The following is a 13,315-nucleotide window of genomic DNA, read 5'->3' on the forward strand; positions in this document are numbered from 1 at the left end:
ATACTGATTTCCACAGTGGTTGCAGCAGTCTACACTCCCACCAGCAGTGGAGGAGGGTTCTTCTTTCCCCACAGCCCCACCAGCATTTGTTATTGGTTGATTTCATGACAGCAGCCATTCTTTCTGGAGTGAAGTGGAATCTCAGAGTTGTTTCCCTTTGCATCTCTCGAATGACCAGTGATGTTGAACATTTTTTCATGTATTTATTTGCTATTTCTACTTCTTTGTCTGAGAAATGTCTGTTCATTGCAGATGCCCATTTTTGGATTGGGTCTTTAAATTTGGGAGGTCTGATCTTTTTAAGTTCTTTATAGATTCGAGATAGTAGACCTTTGTCTGAGGAAAAGCAGGTGAAGATTTTTTTCCCACATTGTAGGTTGTCTCTTCACACTGCTGGTGGTTTCTCTTGCTGTGCAGAAGCCTTTTAATAAGAAGAGATCCCACTTGTTGATTGTTTGTGCTAGTTCATGGGCAACTGAGGTTTTGTTCATAAAATCTTTTCCTGCACCAATGTCTTCAAGGGTTCTACCTAACCTCTGTTCCAACTGGTTCAGCGTTTCTATTTTAATATTTAGATCTTTAATCCATTTTGATTTTAGTTTAGTGCATGTTGAGAGATACAGGTCTAGTTTTAATCTTTGGCAAGTTGAAGCCCAATATTTCCAGCACCATTTATTAAAGAGGCTATCTTTCCTCCAGTGAGGGTGTTTGGCTCCTTTATTGAAGATGAGATGGCTGAGTGTGTCTGGTGTTGTTTCTGCATCTTCTAATCTGTTCCGCTGGTCCTCAAGTCTGTTTCTTTGCCAGTATCATGCTGTTTTTATCACAGTAGCTTTGTAGTATAGTTGCAAGTTGGGGGTTGTGATACCCCCTCCCATGTCTCTGTTACCTAGAATTGCTTTTGCTATTCTGGGTCTCTTCTTGTTCCAAATGAATTTTTGGATTGTTTTCTCAAGGTGTATGAAGTATGCTGCTGGGATCTCAATTGGAATTGCATTAAATCTATATAGCAGTTTTGGAAGTATGGCCATTTTCACTGTATTAATCCTTCCTACCCAGGAGCAGGGGATGTCTGTCCATTTTCTGATAGCATCTTCAATCTCTCTTTTCAGAGTGCTATAGTTTTCAGAGAAGAGGTCTTTGATTTCTGTCATTAGGTTGATTCCTAGGTATTTCAGTTTTTTGGATGCTATTGTGAAAGGAATTATTTGCCCTATTTCTCTCTCAGTGAGTCTGTCATTGGTGTAGAGGAAAGCTATTGATTTTTGTGTGTTGACCTTGTAAACAGCTACTTGACTGAACTTGGTTCTTAAGTCTAGAAGACTTTTGGTGGAGTTCTTGGGGTCTTCTATATAGAGTATCATGTCATCTGCAAACAATGACAATTTGACTTCATTACCTATCTTTATTCCTTTTATTTCTTTCTCTTGTCTAATTGCTGTGGCTGTTTCCAAAATTGTATTGAACAGGAGTGGTGATAGTGGACATCCTTGTCTTGTTCCTGATTTTAGTGTGAAGGATTTCAGCTTTTGACCATTGAGTATGATATTGGCTGTTGGTTTTTCATAGATGGCTTCTATCAGTTTGAGGTAGAGACCATCTATTCCAATTTTTTGTAGGGTTTTTATCATAAATGCATGTTGAATTTTGTCAAATGCTTTTTCTGCGTCTATGGAGATAATCATATGGTTTTTGTCCTTGGCTCTATTGATATAGTGTATTACATTGATTGATTTTCATATATTGAACCATCCCTGCATCCCTGGGATGAATCCCACTTGATCAGGGTGTATGATCTTCTTGATGATCTTCTGCATTCTGTTTGCCATTATCTTATTAAGGATTTTTGCATTTATGTTCATTAGTGAGATTGGCCTACAGTTCTTTTTTTTGGTTGGGTCTTTCTCTGCTTTGGGGATCAAGGTGATGCTTGCTTCCAGGAATGAATTTGGGAGTATTGCTTCCCTTTCAATTTCATTGAAGAGTTTAAAGAGTAATGGCAGCAGTTCCTCTCTAAATGTCTTGTAGAATTCAGCAGTGAAGCCATCAGGGCCCAGGCTTTTCTTAGGTGATAAGTTTTTAATTACGTTTTAAATTTCATTGGCTGATATTGGGTTGTTCAGAATTTTTAGGTCTTCTTCATTCAACTTTGGTAATTCATATGTATCTAGGAATCTGTCCATTTCTTCTGTGTTGTCCATCTTATTGGTGTATAGGTTCTGGAAGTAGGTATTGATGATCCTCTGGATTTCTGCTGGGTCTGTTGTCATTTCACCCTTTTCATTCCTAATTGCATGGATTTGGGCCTTTTCTTTCCTTTTTCTGACAAGGTTGGCTAAAGGTTTGTCAATTTTGTTGATTCTTTCAAAGAACCAACTCTTGGCTTCATTGATTTTTTGTATCATTCTCTTAGTCTCCATTGCATTGATTTCTCCTCTGATCTTTATAATTTCCTCCCTTGTATGAGCTTTGGGGTTGTCCTGCTCTTCTTTTTCTAGAAGCTTGAGGTTCAGCATCAGGTTGTTTAATTGGGCTCGTTCTGTTTTCCTAATATGCATATTCACTACCATGAATTTCCCTCATAAGACTGCTTTCATTGTGTCCCATAGATTCTGATACGTTGTATTGTCATTGTCATTTAATTGAAGGAACTGTCTGATTTCTTCTTTAATTTCCTCTGTGACCCATTGGTTTTTCAGAAGTGTGTTATTCAATTTCCACGTGTTTATGAAATTTTTTGAGTTTCTTTTGCAATGGATCTCCAATTTCATCGCACTATGGTCTGATAATATACAGGGGATAACTTCAATTCCTTTGCACTTACTTAAACATGTTCTATGTGTGAGTATGTGGTCAATTTTGGAGAATGACCCATGTGCAGCTGAGAAGAATGTGTATTCTGATTTTGTGGGGTGGAACACTCTGTAAACATCTGTTAAGTTCATTTGTTCAAGAGTTTGATTGAGTTCTAGTATTTCATTACTTATTTTTAGTCTAGTTGATCTATCTATTTGTGACAGTGGGGTGTTGAGGTCCCCCACTACAATTGTATTAGTGCATACATGACTTTTCATGTCCGTTAGTATTTGTTTTATATAGTTGTGTGCACTAGTGTTTGGTGCATAGATATTTATGATTGTCATCTCTTCCTCTTGGATTCTTCCCTTTACAAGGATGTAGTGTCCTTCTTTGTCTCTCTTAATCAGTGTTGGTTTGAAATCTACTTGATCTGCAAAGATGATAGCTACTTCTGCTTTTTTAGGGGTTCCTGTTGCATGGAGTATTGTTTTCCACCCTTTAACTTTCAGTCTATGAGTTTCCTTTTGAATGAAGTGTGTTTCTTGTATGCAGTATATTGTTGGATTTTGCTTCTTGACCCATTCTGCCAGTCTATTTCTTTTGATTGGTGAATTGAGACCATTAACATTGATGGTTATAACTGAAACGTATTGACTTGTCATTGCCATGACTTTTTCTTTTTGTTGGGTTCTCCCCCTTTCCATTTAATTTCTTGTCATGCCAGATGGGTTCATTCTGCTTTGCTTCCTGGGGGTTGTGATCCTCAATGTCTGTTCTAGGATATTGTGTAAAATTCTTTGGAGTGCTGGTTTGGTATTCATGAAGTTCCTAAGGTGCTCTTTGTCATGAAAGTATCTTATTTCACCATCAATTTTGAAAGATAGTTTTGCAGGGTACATCAATCTGGGTTGGAGGCTGTTTTCTTTTAGGGCTTGGAATATGTCACTCCAAGCTCTTCTTGCCTTGATGGTTTGTGTTGAGAAGTCTGCTGTGATTCTGATGGGCTTTCCTTTGTATGTGATTTGTTTCTTTTCTCTGACTGCTTGGAGAACTTTGTTCTTCTGTTGTGTTTCTGGAATCTTAACAATTATATGCCTATGTGTAGATTTTTTTTGATCAAGGCTATTTGGAGTCCTATATGCCTCACTTAACTGTATGTCAAGCTCTTTTCCCCTGCTTGGGAAGTTTTCTGTCATTATTTCTGTGAAGAGATTTTTTTATGTCATCTCCACTCTCTCCTGTTGCTTCATTGAGCCCAATCAGTCTTATGTTACTCTTCTTTGCATCATCTAGCAGCTGCTGGATTGATTTCTCATGTTCCCTTATAATTTTGAAGCAATTTTTCTTTTCCTGGTCACTAATTGCAATCTTATCTTCTATATCTGAAATTCTGTCCTCACATTGGCTCATTCTGCTGTGTAGACTTTCAGTGGAGTTTTTCATGTCCTGGAAATCTATTTGCATCTGTTTTATGGATTCCATTTGTTTCTTATGTTGGGATTCCATCATGTCCCTCAGCTCCTCTCTAGATTTATTAATCATGTCTTGCACTAGGAGCACAATTTCTCCTGTTATCTGAGAAATTATTTCTGATTTCATTTTTTCCAGATCCCCTTTTGTTGCCAGTTCAGTGGGTCCAGGGGGTTGAGTATCAGAGTGTTCCATCTCATTTCCCTTTAGGGTTGCTGTAGGTGATCTGGAAGTCTGGTTTTGAGACTTATTTACATGTTTTCTCATTTCGACTGGGCCGGGGGCCTGTTAGCTCCTGCACAGATTGCCTCCTCTGAGCTGGGAGAGGTGGGACAGGGGCCGGGAGCAGTGGCAGGGATGGTGACCCAAAAGCCCTTTCCTGTGGGCTGGGAGCAGCAGGAGGGATGGTGGCTGCAAGTCCCTTCTTCTGTACCAGGAGCAGTGAGACGGTGGCTCAGAAGCCCCTACCTCTGGGCCGGGAGCAGCTGAACTCAGTACCTTGGTCTGTTGGTCTGGTGTCCTCTGCGTCTTTGTAGTGTGGAACTAGGTGGCTGCCTGTCTGCATGGGCGGGGTGATTCGGCGTCTTCTGCATGACTGGGGACCTCGGTAGGGCGTGAACAGACCTGCCTGTCTGCAGCGGGCTGATTGGGCGTGTTCTGTGAGACCCAGGACCTCGGTAGGGCGTGGGCAGACCTGCCTGTCTGCAGTGGGCTGATTCGGCGTGTTCTGTGGGACTCAGGACCTTGGTAGGGCGTGCACAGACCTGCCTATCTGCAGCCTTATTTTATAATATTAGGGTAAAGGTATTGAAGGCTCATCTGGGGAGACTGAGAAGTATGGATTTCCATAAAATTAAGAGCAGGTAGCAACTTTCCCAGAATTGCTAGAAGTTTAGGGACATGGAGTGGCAAATATGACTCTGAGAGAATATTGCTTAAATTACTGAGCTCTGCAGGACACTCTCACAATGACTGGATCTGGCTATAGTTGCTAGTTAGTGACGCAAAACCAGCAAGCCCTCCCCTGCTTAGGTGGAAAGAAGGAATACACATCTGAATGAAAATCTTTTCAGACACATGTGCAATGGACATGCCCAGGCCGAGTGCTAAGATCCCATCTCTCAGTGTGATGCTGAGTCAGATTATGAAGGTGCAGGATGACTCTCAGTTTCCTAGAAATGGACCGTTCTTCACAGTGGATAGTTTCAGAGTGAAATTGAATGAGGATGGCAGAGAATGGGCATGGGAAAGTGACAGCACACAGCTGGCTGGAGCTAAGCAATATTCCAATGGTATTTTTTGGAAAATAGATTTTAAATTATTTTCATATTTTTATCTTTATTTTTATAATCAAAAAAAAATGGTAGTGAGCAAATTTGTTTAAAATCAGTCACTTTGTTTTAAATCCATCACAGAATAAAACATAAGCAGCACAGACCAATATTAAACACTCAATAGCTGCACTGACACAATATTTCATTAAACTGATGAAGTAGACATAAAATACAGGCAAACGGATACATGAAGAAAATAATACTATAGTCATGTGCTTAAAAGTGATGTGGACTGGGTACCCAATGCAGTGGCATGACCTGGGGAGATTCTCACCAATTAAGCAGTAGAGTATAATGTGGTGTGTAAGTGTGGAGAGCTACTCACAGCCAGACTGCATGAAATTCCCCCATCTCACACCTGAGGCAACATCATTCATCCATCACCACACTCCTTACATATAAGCAGTCTCTCAAACCATCTGCTCATCTGTCTCCCAGGCATGCCTGGCCTGAGATGAAATCTGTTTGCCTTTCTGGATTTGGTCCAAACATCTCAATTTACAGAAAACAAAACTAAAACCCTAGAGAGGTGATGAATCTTATCCATGATTCTGTAGCCAGCTCACAGAAAGACCTGAATCCAAATCTCCTGAATATGAGTCATGAGCACTGACTTTTTTTTTTGGTACCAGGGATCGAACTCAGTACCTTGCAAGGCAGGTGCTGAAGCCACTGAGCTAAATCCCTGGCCCTTGAGCACTTTCTAAAAACTAAAAGTAAATATTTCAAATGAAACAAAGTATAGTGAATAATACAGTAGACAACTGCATACCCATCTCTATACCCAGTCTAAGTGGTTAACTTTGATATTTATCATTTCCATGCTGATCTTATACATTGTACATATGAGTATTTCCATAAAAACTAGTAAAGGATTATTTGTATGCTTTAAAACTCTCCATAATTAGCATTATATTGTCTGTGTCTTCCTGCAGTCTGTCATTCCACTCAAAATTATATTGTTCAGATGTATTTATCCTCAAAACACATCTAGTTTTGCTCCTTTTACTTTTAATTATTATGCAGTATTCCTAACCATCTATTCTATTGATATATTCTGGATCGTTTTCAGTTTGCTGCTATTACAAGCAATGGCACCAAGAACTTTACTATATATATCTCTTTGGGTACATATGGGAAGTATCTTATGATGCTTATTTAAATAATCCTGACTTCTTAAAAATACATCAAATATTCTCAAGTAAAGAGTAAGGGAGAGAGGGGGAGAGAGTGGGGGGAAGAGAGAGAGAGAGAGAGGAATGTGACTCTCAATACCCCCCCCTTCCCTTCCATCTTGGTTAGAAGGGAGAGAGGGTGACTATATGTAATTTAGGAACAAATAAAAATAGTTGCATTTTTTTATTAGATTTTGATCAAGATATTTATTTTGAATTTCAGATACCACTCAAAGAAGGTCTGAGAGTTTTCTATTTATAAGGAAAATATTTGTTAAAAATGCTTGTGATACCCTAATTAACTCAAATAGCTACCCCCTCATACTACGGTATTCAGACCAAGTGACAGACTATAAGATAAAATGTTTAGGACCTTCAACAAGTCTTTATGTGTTTTTGATTCTTCAAATAAGTGAGTGTGACATAATTACTCAGATCCTAGTGTTTTTTTCTAATAGTGATGTCTCTCTTGGGCAGAAGCTGCAACCTGGTCACCTCCAAGCCACATCACCCTATGGGAATATTTAATTTGTCTTATTTGATATTTAAAATATTTTCTAGCTAGCACTTAATGACTAGGAGATTTTATATAAATGTCTGGATTTCCATCTTCTTGACAATGTGAGGCTAGTGGTGAGTGGACAGGCATACATTTCCCTCTTGGTGTATTCCCACCCCCACCCCCAGCTTCCCCCTTTCACTCATTTTATCACCTTCCTGGCCCTTGAGGGCATCTGTGTTTATTATCTCTGTTCTCAGGTCTTTCAACCTTTCTTCTCTATACTGAGTGGTTGAAGAAATTGCTTATACAGAGAATTGGCACTCATGAAACTCAAACACACACTGGCGCCTCTCCTGGAAATACACCACTAGGCCAAGAAGACTCTGTTATAGGAATGCAGGACTTTTGTTTCTTAAGAAATGTATATTTTAAAGGGGAGGGGATTTAGCTCAGTGGTGCCACTGCTTGTCTTGAAAGCACAAGGTTCTGAGTTCAATCCCCGGTACCAAAAAGAAAAAAAAGAAATGGATATTTTAATCAGGCCTGCTAGTGCTGATCTGAAACTTTTTGCTGATTCAGAGAAGCTCACTGAAATTGGACCTCAGTGCTGTCCTGTATAAGCTGCATCTGATCCTTGGTTCTGAGCCCAGGGCGTGAGGATGCAGTGTGAGGATGCATTTTCCAAGAATAGTTTTCAGAACAATAGTGGGAAATGGGGCTGGTGCAGAGACGAAGGTCATCCTTTTTTGTCATATTTTGCACTTATGCTGGCCATCTCATAAATGCGCTGGACATAGATCCTGGAATTTGAAGGTTTTATAAAGTTATTTTCACAATGTGTGAATCTGAAATTGTGGTACTATATTTAGCAGAATTCTAAAATTAGTTCTAACTATTCTGAGTTTCTTATGCATAGTTATTTTGAACTGGCTCTTATCAACCTGTGTCATTTTGGTAAACTGATGAATTAATGTGACACCATATGGTTCCTAGATCACAAAGAAAAGGCTGCTTTTCCCAAGAAAGCTAGAAGTACCCATTTCCCCATATTACTCAGGGTGTCTGATCCAAAACACTGCTTTCACAGGGTGTACACTTTCCATTAAACTGGCCTGAATGATTTCAGCAATAACACCTCTGACTTAAAATTACATCTTTTCCCTTTCAAAAATTCCAGCTTGCCGGGGATTTAGCTCAGTGGTTTCACCACCTGCTGCACATGTGCAAGGACCTGAGTTCAATCCCTGGTACCAAAAAAAAAAAATTCCAGCTCCTCTCCTATCAATCTCATGAAGAGACTTACATTTGTCTAGTATGGCTCTTGACTCATAGTCCCCAGTAATATACTCCTTAATTATTGTTTGTTGTAAAAACATAGGGTGCTGATTTCATTATGGTTAAGTGTCTTTTCCTTGCTGGTAAACTTTAACCATGTTTCTAACTTTGTGAGAAATACTGCACAGATACACTGTGCAGTATTGCCTAGGAGAGTTAAGGAATACAGACCAAACAGGATTGCTCTGAGACTGAAGAGCAGACACCATCTTTGCTCTCCAAGAAAGATACGGACCAATACAGGATTCTAAGATGAAGCCTTAGTGGAAAGGCCATGGAACAGAAAGATTTTATTTAAGCTGGAACTATTCGATTGCCTTTTATGAATTAATAGAACAATAGCTATAGTTACCCCTCCTTATGTATGCACGTTTACACTATGGCTGAAAATATTTGCAAAAAATTGTGCCTGTACTGAACATGTACAGACTTTTTGTCTTGTCATCATTCACTAAGTAATAGAGTGTAAAAACTATTTATATAATATTTACATTGTATTAAGTATTATAAGTAATCCAGAGATAATTTTAGGTATACGGGAGGATGTATGTAAGTTATCTGCAAATATGCCATTTTATATAAGGGACTTGAGAATCCATTGATTTTGGTATCTGTGGGGTGAGGGGGTCCTGGAACCAATTCTTCAAGGATAATGAAGAATGGTTATATTTCTAAATGCAAGCTAAGAGAGAAAAGGATGTGAAAAAGAAAAATCATGCTTATAGCTCTGTTCATTTCCCCCTATTCTGTAGTGACAGATCTTTTTATCGTGCCGGAAAAATAAAAACAGAACAATATTAACACGAAGAGTATTCTGTTTATAGTCTACAATATGACACAGGAAAAAGGAAACCCATGTACAGAGCTTCAAATATCCACTATGGCTTAGGTCTTCAGATTGGGCAATGTGTAATGTAAAATCTGGCCCCTCAGCAAAGATCATGAACAAATATGTCCCCTATTTCTTATTTTATTGTCTACTCTTCTCTGTCCGAGACACTCACATTCTGAGAGGCTTCTAATTTGGGTATTCAACCCAGAAAATATCTGACCCCAGAATTATCCTTCTCTTTTCTGCTTTAGTCTTGACTGCCACTTTCTGCTTGCCTGCTCTGACATAGAGCAGAAGGTATGATCACTTAATTTGTACTATGGTGTAAATGAACAACACAGACTAAAAGTATTAAGGGGCAAAAGCACAAGTTTGCTCAATTGGTCACTGTTTACCACTAACTTTCTCTGGTTTCATTTTCTTTCTTAGCCCTTGACTGTACATGTTCCCTTCTACTCTGATTCTCTCCCTGGACTTGATGCTCAACTCTTGTTATTGCATGGGTTCCTAACTCAGTCTTCCCTATTTCTGCTTTTGCTCCATATGCCAGCTTTTTAATAACTGTCACAACCATCCTGACTTTGGCCTGGAATTTGAGGGTCTCTGTCCAGCACTGTAACCTCTAAGCAGTTTTGCATTTGAGAGGTGTGCAGTGGTTAACCCAAGGGAATTGCTTTTGAATGATGGCATTTTTAGTGGAATCCACTCTAATGCCAGAGGTCATTGTTACTATCCCCGTGGGGCTTAGGTAACCCTAAACCAACATCTTTGGCCCTTGGTTTAGATCCCTGTAAGGTTGTAGCTCAGTCTCCTAGGTCAGTGCCACTCAAAGTCTAGACCGTAGTCCAGTGGTCAGTAGGCAAGTTATCTGTACCAGACTATGATAAGTACAGAAATTGACTGTAAACATTTAGAAACTTTTATAACAGTTTTTACTATATTTTTCTGATTATACATATTCAACTGTAATACTGTAGTTATTATATGTAATAATAATTGGGATTTACTGTTTTGTTTTTTTCATTAAGTTTATTGGTACATTTTAGGTATACAATACAGTTACATTCATCGTTGGGATCTTGTACCTTTACCTGATGTATTTTGGTTCTTATTTTTTTCCCCATTTCCCTGACCTCCCTTCACCCCCTCCACCCTTCCCTATTTACAAAGACTTTGTTTCCATTTTTTCCTTTTCTCATATTTTTCTTTTCTCTTTTTTCCTTTCCCCTACCTTTCCCACTTTCCCTACTTCTTTAGATCTTTTCTTCCTATTTCACATTATCAATTATACCATTTGAACCTTATTTACACTTTTAGTTTTTCAGACCAGAGAAACTATTCGGTATTTACAAGTGTGTGCTATTTATTTCACTTAGATGTATGGCCTCAATGTGCATCCATTTAGCTATAAATGTCTCTAGTTTCTCATTCTTTATGGCTGAGTAGTACTCCATTTTATAGAAAAACCACATCTTCTTTATCCAGTCTCCAGTTGATGGGCAATGGGGCTTACTGTTTTATATTTTTATACTTTCCATTATACTTTTTATTATTTATTTATTTGAATTTTTTTTGAGGCAGGGTCTTGCTGTGTAGTTTAAGTTGCTCTTGAATTCAGGCCCATGCTGGCCCTGAACTTGTGGGCTCCTCTTGCCTCAGCCTCTCATGTGCTGGGATTATAGGTGTGTGCCACCATGCTCAGCTTCTATTACAGTTTTTAGTAATTCATTCACAATGTGCACAATAAAAATATTGACACCAACATATTGGAAATTAAACAAGCAAACAAACAAATTGGTCCTTTATCTGAATTTGAGAAACACTGTTTTTAAGACCTGGGGACTTGTTCAAAAGGTCTAGATTCCAAAGCTAGCAACTCCTACCACATTCTAACTTGGCTTTGTCATTGGCTCAGCAAGTCAGTGAAAAAAAGTCACTGAATTCTTTGGGGATGAGATTTGTTTTTCCCTTCAATTGCCCAAAGATATTATTATTCAGTTGGAACTAAATTTTAATAAACTCTTCTGCAACAAAAGGTCACAAGTTCTGGAGTCAGGCAGACCTGTGGACCTCTGTTCAAATCTAAGGTGTGTTACTTGGAAAGTCAGATAACTTTTCTAAGCCTCAGTTCCTTCATCTGCAAGATAAACACTGTACATTCTGCTTCCAGCAATTTCTGTGAAAGTAAGTGAAAGGTTTGTAAAGAATCTAGTACAGTGCCATCCAGTAGAACTCTCTATAGTGATGGAAATGTTGACCATCTGTAGTGTTCAAATATGGTAGCCACTTGCTGCAAGCCACACCTGCAATGTGTGACCACTTAAAGTGTGACCAATGAATTGAGCATTTTATTTAATTTAAACTTAGACACAGATGGCCATTACATTGGACAGGACAGATCTGGCATACTCACTTCTATACAGTAGGTTCAACGTTTAAAATTTTATCAAACATTTTATAGACACCAGATAATGTTTTACACAATGGCCTATACTGGTGAATGAAACACAGTCCCTGTACATATGAAACTTAAGGAATAGCAAATAAAGCAGAAACTGACATTATGTTTGCAACAGCAATTGCCAACTTCTTCTCTGGAACCTAGCAGATTTCCTGGTAGCTCTGAACTGTTGGATCGTCCTTCTGAAGAGGAAATGGTAAACAGGACCTTTTGTGGACTAACAATGCCTGCCCTCCCTATATAGCTCAGTGTGCAGAGCTAGTGATAAGGCATAGCTGAATAAATCTGTGTAGGAGCCAAGGAACTGTTTGGAAAGAAAGGGACTCAGATTGCATTACCTAAGTCTCCAATGAACTAAGAAGTTCAAAACAACAATGGCTTTGAGAGGAAGTCAAGAGAAGAAAGTTAGGACTGTTGTCTGAGGCTTAATATGAGAGCCTAGTGCAGAAGAGGCTGGCTATACACAGATGTGGCTAAGGCAGGAAGCCCCTCCTGTCTCTTCAGCCCACAAGGTTTTTACTTTGGGACCAATGGCAAAGTATGTAAGGTGGAGCCATTGGAATTGAACTCTGGTGTCACTGGTCTTCTGGGGGAATTGGACTGACAAGGATACTTTTGCAGAGCAGATGGAGGCACCTAGAGGAAACAGCAATTCTGAGTGGCAGGAGTAGAGAGAGCAGCAGCTCAAACCAGGCCCTCCCCACCAGCCTTTCTGCCTGTTTGGAAACAGCACTGGCCCTGTAGGCCAAGTAAACTTTCCAACAGTTTGTCAGAGGTGAAAAAGTCCATGCTGAAAAGGGGAAGACCTTATATTGCTTACTAAGATGGGCAGGTGGGCGCTTGAGAAATTAATTGGAAAATTTAAAAAGGATACAATTGCATTTGGAGCCCACGCTATTAAAACAGGCCCTAGTATTTGTGTGCTGAGTATATTGACAGGAGAAGTGAGTGTGATGGAAGATCACGACAAGGGAATTTGATGTAATAGGTGTGGTGAGTGGGGTAGAATCAAGGAAGCTGATGAAAGCTGGTATTTAAAGGATGACTGTAACTCAGGTAGAAAAGAAGAAAGGAAAACATGTTAAGAGAGATTACTGTATGGAAAAGCTCTGAATTAAAAGAGTGGGACACCTCTATGGACTGGAAAATCCTGTACGGTGAGGGCCTGGACAGTGAAGGTGGTGCTGGTGATGCAATTCAAAGTGGAGACAGATGTGAGTCAGACCATGCAGGGCTTGTCAGGATTTCATCCGATGAGCAAGGAGGTCTGGGTAGAAGAAGTCTGAGTGGAGGAGACATGGCAGATTTTTTCTTTGAAAAGGCTGTTCTGGCTAAAAGTGAAAACAAGGCTAGGATATAGCTCAGTGATAGAACACTTGCCTAGCACACGTGAAGCCCTGGGTACAA

Source organism: Heterocephalus glaber, unplaced genomic scaffold (genome assembly GCF_053883595.1).
Source record: "Heterocephalus glaber isolate CG9 unplaced genomic scaffold, H.glaber_assembly_v1.0 deba00001481, whole genome shotgun sequence".
Taxonomy (NCBI): Eukaryota; Metazoa; Chordata; class Mammalia; order Rodentia; family Bathyergidae; genus Heterocephalus; species Heterocephalus glaber.